Raw genomic sequence first — 11587 nt, 5'->3', positions numbered from 1 at the left:
TAGTATAGTGCCCTGCAGGCAGTGGGAGCTAAATAAACGTTCATTCTCTTTCCTCCTATTGCATTCCCAAACCATCTTATTCCTTGTTTAGATCTTGTAAGGAAATTGTATTAAATAGGTCCACCTCATTTCTGAGCAGTGCCCCATTGGAGGTCAACAGGTGCAGAGTCACACAAGCCATTTTGACAAGTTCCTAGGACATAGACTCAATCAAGCACAGACTGTCTGTGGGGCTTGCCCTCAGTCTCTGAATCAGGTTCTTTTGGTTGCAATGCGTAAAGACTCGGTCACGCTAGTCCGAGAAAGGCTTTGGGGCAAAGGGGAGACCATCTCGTGGAAAGTGAAGAACAGCAGTCAAAATAGGGCCAAACTGTATGGCACTGGAGGTGGAGGGTGGACCAGCACCTCTAAGGGTCTCAGCAGCAGACTTTAAGGATCTTCTCTAAAGTGCTTCCCCAGTAACGCCACACATACCGTCCCTTAGGCCTGCTTCTCTGTGTCTGCCCACTTCTCTTTTTGCTAAAAACTATCTTTCTCTCTATATACTCTGTGTCTTTTCTCTACCTCATGGTTTTTTCTGACTTCTGACTTGGTTCATTTATGGCTAATTGTGGCCTCTACAGTTTGTCTCAACCTTGTGACCTTTAAGCGTCTGCATACTGCCTGATTCTATCTGTATTTCCCAATTTAAATTCTTAAGGGTGGAATTAGGTTGGTGCAGTCTTTTCTTTCTGGGCAGATCTCTCTCCTTGGCCTTATAGTAAGCCTCTGTCTGCCTTGGGGTCAGGTGCTCATGCTGGTATGGCAGGAGAGAGGAGTTGAGGGTTTAGAGGAAGCCAGATGGCTGCACGGTGGAATTCAGAGCATGGCTGTCGGGGGCTGGGGGCTGCAGAAAGACAGTTTCCTGTAGAAGTGGCTATGGATGTCGCAGACATACCTTCACTGGCATGTCTAGTAGAGACTCATTGAATTTTGAGTTTTTCATTGTCCAGTTTAGAGGTAGCCTTGTCCAAATCTTGTAGTTCACGTATGAGGACCTGAAACTCAGAGAGGTACAGTGACTTGCCCAGGGTCACATAGTAAGTGGGGGAGCACAAACTGGAATTTGTATTTCTAGTATATTAGGTATAAATATCAAAAAATACTTATTGATGGGGGCTGGCCTGCTGGTGCAAGCGGTTAAGTGTGCACGCTCCGCTGTGGCGGCCCGGGGTTCGCCGGTTCGGATCCCGGGCGCGCACCGACGCACCGCATGTCAAGCCATGCTGTGGTGTCCCATATAAAGTGGAGGAAGATGGGCATGGGTGTTAGCCCAAGGCCAGTCTTCCTCAGCAAAAAAAAAAAAAAAAAAAAAGAGGAGGATTGGCAGATGTTAGCTCAGGGCTGATCTTCCTCACCAAAAAAATATATATATATATTTATTGATGGCCTACTATATGCGAGGCACTGAAACAAACCAAACCAAAATCCTTGCCCCTGAGGGCTTACATTCTACAAGAGGAAGAAAGACAGTAAATCCAATCATGAAAAATAAGTAAATTATATAGTATTTTAGAAAGTGACAAGGGTTATGGGGGAAAAAAGAGTAAGGGGGATTGGGAATGCTGGGGAGGGGGGAGCTATAATTTAAAATAGGGAGGCCAGCATAGGCCTCAATGTGATGGTGAGAGAGAGTGCTCCCCTCACCATGCTGCAAGTTTCCTAAGAATAGGACTATGTGTATTCCTTCTCTCCCTCTGGCCTGAGGCCTTGACTGTGGTGAGTATGGAATAACTGTTTATTTAACTGAATACTTGCAGGAATGTTCTGAGGGTTAAGGAGGACAAGAAAAGTCTCTACGTTTATCTTCTTTTTTTGATGTCTTTCTGCGTAACTTCATTCCAGCAGCACACTTCATGAAGCCCCCCACATTGTATGAGTCATTGCAGAAATGTACCCTTTCAGTACTCCTGGGACCATTAGCCTCATGAAATGCCCTGTAAGCATTCTTAACACAAAGTTGTGGAAAGAGATTTAATTAACAGAGAAAACACAACCTAAGCATTAAACACAGCACGACTCAAAGTCTCACAAAATCCCATTCCCTTGGAGGCATTGGAACAGTGGGGAGGCTCTTTGTCAGTGGTGTGCTGGTAAATGTCTAACAACCAGCTCTCCAGGGCAGGGAGGGGATCATGATTTGTAGCTTTGCCCATTTCTGTGGTGTAAATACTGTATGGCTGATTTCAAGTTAAAATGTGATATCACTGAACATGGGCTTGGGAACAAATGTGCAGTAGCACACTATGATATAGTATTTCTTTTATACAGATATCATTGATATAACTAACCTCAAGAGCATAGATAGTAGTAAAATATAGTAAAATAGAAGTGATGAGTTTTGAGTATTTATTATCATTGCTTTTAATATCATTTACTTAATTGCAAGTTTATATAATTTTTATTTATTTATTTTTTCCCCCCAAAGCCCCAGTAGATAGTTGTATGTCATAGCTGCACATCTTTCTAGCTGCTGTATGTGGGACGTGGGCTCAGCATGGCCAGAGAAGCGGTGCACCGGTGCGTGTCTGGGATCCGAACCCCAGGCCGCCAGCAGCGGAGCGTGCGCACTTAACTGCTAAGCCATGGGGCCGGCCCCTATATAATTTTTAATAATATTTAATAAGCATGTGTAACAACCAGTTAGCAAAAGTTCTGAAAACTTAACAGTTCGCTCTTGTGAGCAGATACATGGCAGCCCCAGCACACCACTGCCCCTGCTCCTTCTCAGTGCATGTCTGTTCCTTGACAAGGATCAGCTCATGCTATGAATATTTGGGTATCAAATGTAAAGACAGCTCCATTGCTTCCTTGTTGCCTCACTGCTCGCATCTCCCTATGGCTGTCATCTGTGCCTTCTGCCACATAGCTTCTCTACCATCTGTGGTAAGTGGAGTTTTGTAAAGTCTCAGGAAAGTGTCCTTCTCCAGGTCGGAGCCACCTGCATCATGCACATGCTTTTATTCTTCCTTCAGTAGAGGCCGAGGTCTCACGTCCTCATGTTCTTCACCCCACGCTGTTCATGCGCCCTTTACACTGTGCACCTTGGTGCTCTGGACTGTCAGATTTCAGCTGTTCAGTGAGCGTTCGTGGAGTATGTACTGTGTGCCAATGCCCCTCCTGCTTGTGTTACTGGGTGCCAGGCCCTATGCTCTGATACTCATTCTCTCATTTGGTCCTTAGAGCAACCCAACTAGATGAGTCTTAGTATTTTAATATTACAGAAGAGGAAACTGTGGCCTAGAGAGGGGAAGTAACTTGCCCACAGTCCAGAAGTCATGTCTTCAGTGAAACATTGCCTGTGAGCTGTAACATGCGGGCAAACACCTGTCACCCCTCCAGCTGGCTGGTGCTGGTTGTGGACTGGTTTCGCTCAATTTAGGGAGGACTTAGAGCTCTTTTCTGGTGGGCTCTATCACAGAATCTCAGCAGAGGGACATTTGGGTAGAAGGGCAGAGCTGGAGTTGGGGTCAGGTCTGCTTCCTGGGAATGTCCATGACCCCGTCTCATTCCTTTGCACACATCTGCCTGCTGGAGCCTGGATCCTGCCTCCTGAAGGGGAAAGGCCATCAGGAGGCAAGCTCAGCCCTTCCCAGTGCAGGCGCTGATGGCAGTTGTGTGCAGAGCGGCCTCGGTGCCCTACAGCTGAGCAGCAGCTATGTCCTCTGGCAGCTTTCTTGAAGGGAAACCAGCTTTAGCTACAGAGCAAATGTTGAGGACAAGGCAAAGGGAGGAGGTGAGGGTTGTAGGATCGTGAAGATCTGTTTTCCAGAAGTCCTGGATTCAAGTTGAAGTGCTCCTACTTATTAGCTTTGTAGCCCGGGACAAGTCTTTAAACCTCTGAGCAGTTTCTTCCTCTGCAGAATGGGAGAGAGGGTGAATTATGATAGTGGCTGCCGTTTATTGAGGGTTCTCTATGTGTTGGGTCCTGCACTCAGCTTGAACGCAACATTATCCACAAGGTAATTCCTATAAAGACGGAGTCCAGTGCCAGAAACATGGTTAATATGCAACAAATGTCAGCTGCTATTATTTTGTTAATCCTCATAACAATCCTATGATTAATAATAGAAATAATAATAGTTGCTAGCATTTACTGGGCACTTTCTGTGTAGTCAGCCATTGTTTTAACTTATTTAACTTATTAACTGAATTAACGTATTTAATTTTCCCAACTATCCCATGAGGTTGGTTCTATTTTTAACCCCATTTGACAAATGAGAAATATTGAAGCACGGTGGAGTTAAATACATTGCCAAGAACACATAGCTAGAAAGAACACGTAGCTATAAGCACTTTTATTCTTCCCACTTTACAAAGATGGTCACTGAGGCACGGAGAGGCGGAATAGCATGCCTAGGGTCGGAGTCGGCAGAACCTTCCTCTGGGTTGTTAGGCAGGTGAAATGACATAATGGAATGGAAACTGCTTTGTGAACTGTTGTTCCATCTGCTTCAGCTGGGAGTGAGTAAGCTTCGCATGTTCTGTTTTTTCTAGTCTAGACACACCAGCTGGCCTGAGACCCCGGGGCCTTTAGGAAGTCCTGCTTGGACTTAGCCTGTTATCCAGGTGGGTGTTAGAAGCCAGTCTGGCATTTAGGCCCTGGACTTACTATCCCCTTGGGACAGCCCAGGAGCCACTGCCTGTCTGACTTCAGAGCTGCTACCCGCTGGAAGCCTCCAGGAGGGAGCCGACTGGCAGCTGGCCACCATCACGTGTAGCTGGGTTACTAGCGGTCACCCTGTGGGTTTCCTCCAGCCACACTGACCATCTCCAGTCACTGAGCTGTCACTGGCAACCAGGATGGCTGGCAGCTAGGCAGGGGGAGGGAGGCTTGAGGCCCCTGGTGGCGTAGGAATAATCAGAGTGTCGGGGAGCCTCTCTTTGCTCCCTCTCCCCCCTAGGGCTCCCCACACACCCCCTCTGCCACCTGGGAACATTCCCTCTTCCCAGGCACCCACTTGCCAGGATGGAGTGGGGAGCACTGTTGGGTCTTTTGGAGGGGTCCCAGAACCCCAGAACTGAGATGCTCTTTGAGGGCAGGTCATTGTCACATGCTTCTAGAACTGTCTCCTCACGACACTGAGAGCTCCTCTGGGCAGGGGCAGCTCAGGGTCTCCCCTTCCCTGAGCCAGCACAGGGCCAGGCCCAGGGAGCTGTGGGAGACAGTGATGTTTCCTGGGGGAAGGCCATTTCCAGTTATTGGGGTGGAACTTGGTGTCGTGGGTGGAGGTGGTAGTGGCAGCAGCAGCATTTGTGGTGTGTGTGTGTGTGTGTGTGTGTGTGTGTGCGTGTGTGTATTTTGGGGTGGGGAAGGAGTTTTAGGGGAAAAGAGAGATGGTGCTCATGTGGACTCTTCCTCTGACCCTCTTCATCCCTAAAGGGAGGGCAGTGTTCCCCAGTGTGCTGGACTGTCCTATGTAGAAAGGGTGAGAGCCTTCCTGTCTGTCCCACTGCGAGTATCTTTTACCAAATCGGGGAACAAGGAGCCTGGCTCAGTGTCTCCAGGCTGGGACTGGCATTTGCTGCTCCTTAATCCTTTCTGCCTGGAAATCCCCAAAGGCAGCAGGGAGCTTCTGCCAGGAGATTAGGTACAGGCGAGGCCCAGCTTCCTAAAACAGGGTTCTCACAGAGTTTTGCTGGAGGTATGAGCTGTTCTCTTACCAAAGAGCATATAAATCCCTGCAAAGAATCTCAGGATGGAGGACAGAGATTTGGGACTCTGGCTAAGTCATCCCTTGAGGGGTGGGGACAAGTTTCACTGTTAAGGCATTTGAAGGAGGTCCCACCTGGGTGCTCCCCTGTTTGCCCAAATTTGTATCCCCAATTTTTACTTGTTCTCCCCCCACAACCCCCTTTTACGACCTCCTCTGTGTCTCCTCCCTCCAGATACTCTATTCTTCCCCGCATGACAGAGTCCCAGTACCTGGTCCCTTGTGTCTTGCAAGACTGTGCACTGCAGGCTGCAGCTGGATGTGAACAGAGCTTTTCTCTTCCCAGGCTCCTGCTAATGCTACAGGGAGTAGCGTGGGTGGGCAATGGGTTAGGCTTCCTGGGGGTGGCCTTGGGGGAGGGTGAGAACTGGACTTTGGTTTGGTTTCTGTCTGTCAGTAATGACTGAGCCTGCTTTTGTCTTGATTAAACTTAGGGCAAATGTCTGTACAAAAATTATTTACTTATGAAGATCATACAGTCCAGTATAACATGAAATTCTTCCAATTAAAGTGACTTTGACCCTACATGTTGTGGAACATTAACCTTGACATTACCATGCTAATGGTGCATTCTCCTCCTCCCAGGGCCTGTTTTCACTACAAAGGGACTCTGAGTCAATGAAGATGGATTGAAACTTCCAGAAAAACCATATCCATGGCCCCCAGATCTTCCTTGAGAGGAGCAGCAGTGGGTGGAGAATCTTAGTTCATATACCCACAAGTATTATTTCCCTTCACTCCCCTTACAGGATTTTACACTTTACAGAATCACTTCCAGAATCACTTCCACATGCATTATGTGAAATCCTTAAAACACATGTCTGAAGTAAGTATTCTCCCCATCACCAAGTTGTAGATAGAGAATCTAGGACTCAGAGAGGGTAAGTGAATTGCGTGGAGTCACACAGCCATTAAACAGCTCAGAGTTCCTCACAGAGCCTTCTGTGCCTTCTTCCCTCTGCTCAGCTGCTCCAGCCTCCCCTCTCTGAGGCCGCAGGCCACCAGCCAAGAGAGGAAGTGCTCAAAGACACCCAGCTGCAGCTGGCACAGAGCTCAGGGGAGGTGGCAGTTCCTCTGGCAGCTGACAGGCATGGGGGAGGAACAGATGTCCCACAGGCTGGGAGCCCATCAGGTCACCATGAGCAGGAAGGGAGGTCTAGAGGTAATGGATCCATCAGCTGCCCTCAAACCTGTTTGTGGTTCTGTCTGTGTCCCACCTCCCAGCAGATGGCCGCACCATCTACCAGCCACCCAGCTGGAAACCTGCTGTGATCCTGATCCTCACTGTGATCCTGATCCTCACTCTGATCCTTGTATCTTCCTGGCTCACTGCCCGGTCAGTCACCTAGTTGTGTCCGGTCTACCTTGTCCATAGCTCTCTGATAGTCCCCTCTTCTCCATCTCCACAGCAACAGTCTGGCACTGTGTCTCCCTTCCACAGTACATGGGCACTCTGCCTCTAGGCTCTCTCCGTTCCTCCAGTCTATCCATCCTCAATGGGGTCCTTGCAGTGATTTTTAGAAAGAAAAAAAAAAATGCAAATCTATTTGTGTTAGCCCTCAATAGCCTTGACTGGCTCCACATTGCTTTCTGAATACAGTTAAAACCCTTTAGCTAAGGCATTAAATTTCATGGGTTGGCCCTGCTTACCTCCCTAGCTTTCCCTCTCCATGTGCATGTTCTGCTGTATGAAATGCTAAATTTTCCAAGCTCCCTGGGTTGTGCCATCTCCCTTCTTGCCATGCTCACTCCTATTCCTCCTTCAGTTGTCACCTCCTCTGCAAAGCCCTCCTCTCAACACCTCCTCCAAGACTGGTTTGGGTCCCCCTCCTCAGTGCTCCTCCATGTTGATCCCCACAGTAGAACTGATACTGTAATTCCCTGGTGTAACAAAGTGAAAAAATGTATCAGACAGCTGGCACTATGAGTTTGCTCCTGGGTGATACTCTTCTAGAAATGCCTTGAGAATCTGCCTGGGTAGGATGTGAGAAAGCAGAAACCCAGGCAGTAAAAGATGCTGGCCAAACAGCTCTGTAGAAGACAAGGAAAATTTGTTCTTTTGCTCCCAAGAACAAAGAGGCAGGAGGGATGATGAGGTGAGGAACAGAGAAAGAAGCGGGCGGGCTGGGGGGGCGCTGAGGGACTAAGAGAAGCTGGGAAGATGGTGTAAAGGACCCTGTGGGGTGATGGGCCAGTGGAGAGCCCCCTGTGGTGGGGTGCCCAAAAGGCATTTTAAATAGGGAGGCCACATGTTTAATGTCGAGTTTGTTTTTTAAGTGAGGCAAACCACTTCAACCTCCTTTCTTCACCATGTCTCAATCTTCGCTAGAGTTGATCAATATTCATGAATCATTGTGTGAGTGGGTTTGTGTGTGTGTGCCTGTGGGGAGGGTGGCATTGTGGAAAGCGCTTCGTGGAACACCTGGGTCAACTTGGAGACCACAGCTGTGGAAATATGATCCAAGACAGCCCCTTGGAATGTTGCGAGCCCCTGGGGAGCCATGGAATCTCAGGGAGGCCTTTGAACTGCCATAGGGCATTTAGTGGGGATTTTAAGACCAACTTAATTGGAGGAGCATCAACCCCCTCTCCCTCATGTCTGAATTATTTTAGAAATTAAAGAGGGGCCAGTGGGCCCTCGGCCCCAGCGTCTATGAAAGTGGCTACAGTGGCGGCACTACTGGCCGCACTGGCTGGGGCCCTCTGGCTGGCGACCCAGTGGTTCCTGGGGCGCAGCGTGCAGCGGCTGCCTGGAGGCAGGGCTCCAGCCTCATGCACCGGAAGACTGTGCTGATGAGGGGATGAACTGCGGCCTGGGTCGCGCCCAGCTGCTGCGCTTCAGGGGGCGGGTGATCACCGGCTGCTGGGACTGCGTGCAGAGGAGGCGGCGGGGCGGCGGCTCCAGCCGGCCCGGGGCTGGGGCGTGGGCAGCTCGTTGTTGTCGAGTTTGATCTCGCCTCACTGCACTCAGTGCGCGCCTTCTGTCAGGAGATGCTGAGGACGAGCCCAGCCTGGACGTCTTGATCAGTAAGGCAGGGCTCTTTCAGTGCCCTTATATGAAGACCGAAGACGGGTCTGAGATACAGTTTGGAGTGAGCCATCTGGGGCACTTCTACTTACCAGTCTTCTCCTTGGACTCCTCAAAAGTTCAGCTCCCAGCAGGATTGTGGTCTTCCAAACTTTATAAATATGGAGACATCAACTTTGAAGACTTGAACAGTGAACAAAGCTATGGTAACAGCTTTGTTACAGTCGAAGTAAACTGGCTAACATTCTTTTTCCCAGAGAATTGACCCGGCGCTCGGGAGGCACGAACGTTATGGTCAATGTGTGTGCGGTGTTGTGCGGACTGATCTGGGGAGGTGCATACACATCCCGCTGTTGGTCAAAACCCTTTTCAATTTGGTGTCCTGGGCCTTTTTCACAACTCCAGCAGAAGGTGCCCAGACTTCGCTTTATTTAGCCTCTTCACCTGAGGTGGAAGTACGCCTTCTGATACACTCAGGAAGGTCCTTTGGGGATTGTAAAGAGGAAGAACTATAGCCCAAATCTGTGGAGAGTCTGTTGCGAGAAAACTCTGGGCCATTAGTGAAGTAGTGGTTGGTGTATTAAAATAGGAATAGAGAGTGTAAGAGCGCTATTTATAACCTGGATGTCAGTTGTATCTGTGATTAGGAATGGTGTGGCTTGAGCGCCTGCTACATGAAACACATTTTTCGTTTTACAATAGTACTGTTTGGAGCTACATATGGATATTTTCAGTTACTAAAAAGTTATTTTTTGGAGAACATAAAATTTTAGAAAAGATATTTTAAATATATATAATAAGCATAATGAATACTGCAATAAGTACGATGAACAATACAATTTTAAAAATTACAATTGAGCAAGCATGGATTACAAATATTAAAGAATTCAGTGACTTAAAATAGACACCTTGAGAAGTTTTTCAAATATCTTTTAGTTTCATGGCCAAAGTGTTAAATATTATTACAATGCTGGATTTTGTGTGGAAATAATATGCCTGGTGTCTGTGTAAAATTCTTACTTGGAATAAATTTACTAATGCAAAAAAAAAAGAAATTAAAGCAGATCTCCAAGGGGAGCTGTGGAAGTGAGAATAAGATGCACTTTTGTGTCTTAATAATGTAACTGCTAGGCGGGTCATTGGGGTGGGGGTAGGGGAAGCTGGACACTGTTCTTTCAGATACTTGTGGCTCCCTCCCTCGCATCGTTCAGGTCTCTGCTCCTGTGTACCTGCCTCAGACAGGCTTTCCCTGACCAGCTGAACTACTAAAGCAACCCCCATCACTCTCCTTTAGCTTCTCTGGATCTTGGAAATTCTATCCCTGAATTTCAGTAGATGTAAAGCTGTAAGTTCAATGAATTTAGAGAAAGTCTCCATCTTGAATGCAAGCTCTTTATCCATTCACTCGTTCAACAAATATTTATTGAGGGTTTACTATGTACCAGGTACTATTCTAAGCGCTTGGCATACATCTGTGAACAAAACAGGCAAAAGTCACTGCTCCTGTGGGTCCTGAGCATTGACACAAACACAGTCTTAATTCTAATTGTCCTAACTCTGCACACCGGGAGGTTTTTCCTCTCAGAACTCAAAGCACTTTACAGGGCTTCTTAGGTAGGTTGCTTCCTGATAATGGGCACATCTCCAGCTGCTCATGCAATGAAGTATTGAAAATATCAGTCAACACAGTAGTTTTACTAAAATGTTAAGGTTATGAATTTTGTGTTTGTATAAAAGGAGTAGTTTGAGACATCAAATTTCAAAAACCTCTATTTTAAAACTAGGATATTCTGAAAGGTGTCATTTTACCTATCTATCAGTCTACCAATCATCTGTCTCTAATGGGCCATTTGATTCAAGTAACATCAAACCTACCTAATCCAGTTCATTTATTACAATTAAATTCCACCCTCTCCTGCCTCCCAAAAAAACCTTAGAATACTCTATGAAGGGAGGTCAGATCAAATCCAAGTTGCTACCTGTTTGGTTATGTGCTCCAACCATCATCCATTCAGCCAGGCAGTAAGTGCTCAGTGAGTGCTGAAATCAGACCCATCCCCGTAAGATGCTCATGATCTAGAGAAGGAACATCTATGGAATCAAGCCAGAAGCACAGCGCAAGATGGATGTTGTGGGAGACTTATGTGCAAGATGCTGCAGATGAAATGCTACAGAGAAAAGAGTCTCAAATTCTCTCTGGGAACAGAGCAGGTGACACTCACCTGGCCATAAGTGAAAAGGAGAATTTCATAGGTGGAGATGGGGCAGAACTCCAGGCACAAGAAACAAAAGGAAATCAAGGGGAGCAAAAAAACATCATAATGGATTCCGGTAAGTTCCTGTGGCTGAGGTATGTGCCCCTGCACCAGGGTGTATTTGGGATGTGGCAGGAGATGAAGCTGGGAAGATGGGCAGGGTCAGGTAATGAAGGGCTTTGTATACTATCCTGTGAGCAATGGGAATCATTAAACCCTTTAAGTAGGGGAGTGACATGATCAGACTTGTGCTTCACAAACATTACTCTTCAAGCAGTGTGAGGAATCAGACTGGAGGTGGGAAGACCAGTTAGGTGGCTATTTTAGCAGTCCAGGTGAGAACTGATAAGGGCCTACACCAGGGCAGCAGTGATGGAGGGAGAGATCAGACGCCAGAAAGTTCAAGAGTAAACTCGTAGGACTTAACACGGGAGGTAAAAGGAGACCAGGTGGCAATGAGGTTTCTTGCTTGGGTAGCTGGGTAGAGGGTGGAGCTCCCAAATTACATCTCCCTCTCCTTTACTTCTTCCTGACATCAGGATGATGATTAA

The 11587-nt window shown here is 47.4% G+C and overlaps 1 pseudogene; it reads left to right on the top strand.

Annotated features, from left to right (window-relative positions):
- Positions 1-8406: 8406 nt before the first annotated feature.
- On the top strand, positions 8407-9370 carry LOC131393679 (retinol dehydrogenase 14-like; annotated as a pseudogene).
- The last annotated feature ends 2217 nt before the right edge of the window (positions 9371-11587 follow it).

Source organism: Diceros bicornis, chromosome 28 (assembly GCF_020826845.1).
Source record: "Diceros bicornis minor isolate mBicDic1 chromosome 28, mDicBic1.mat.cur, whole genome shotgun sequence".
Classification (NCBI taxonomy): domain Eukaryota; kingdom Metazoa; phylum Chordata; class Mammalia; order Perissodactyla; family Rhinocerotidae; genus Diceros; species Diceros bicornis.
The sequence above is the reverse complement of the archived record's forward strand: the minus strand, read 5'-3'. Positions and strand labels throughout refer to the sequence as shown.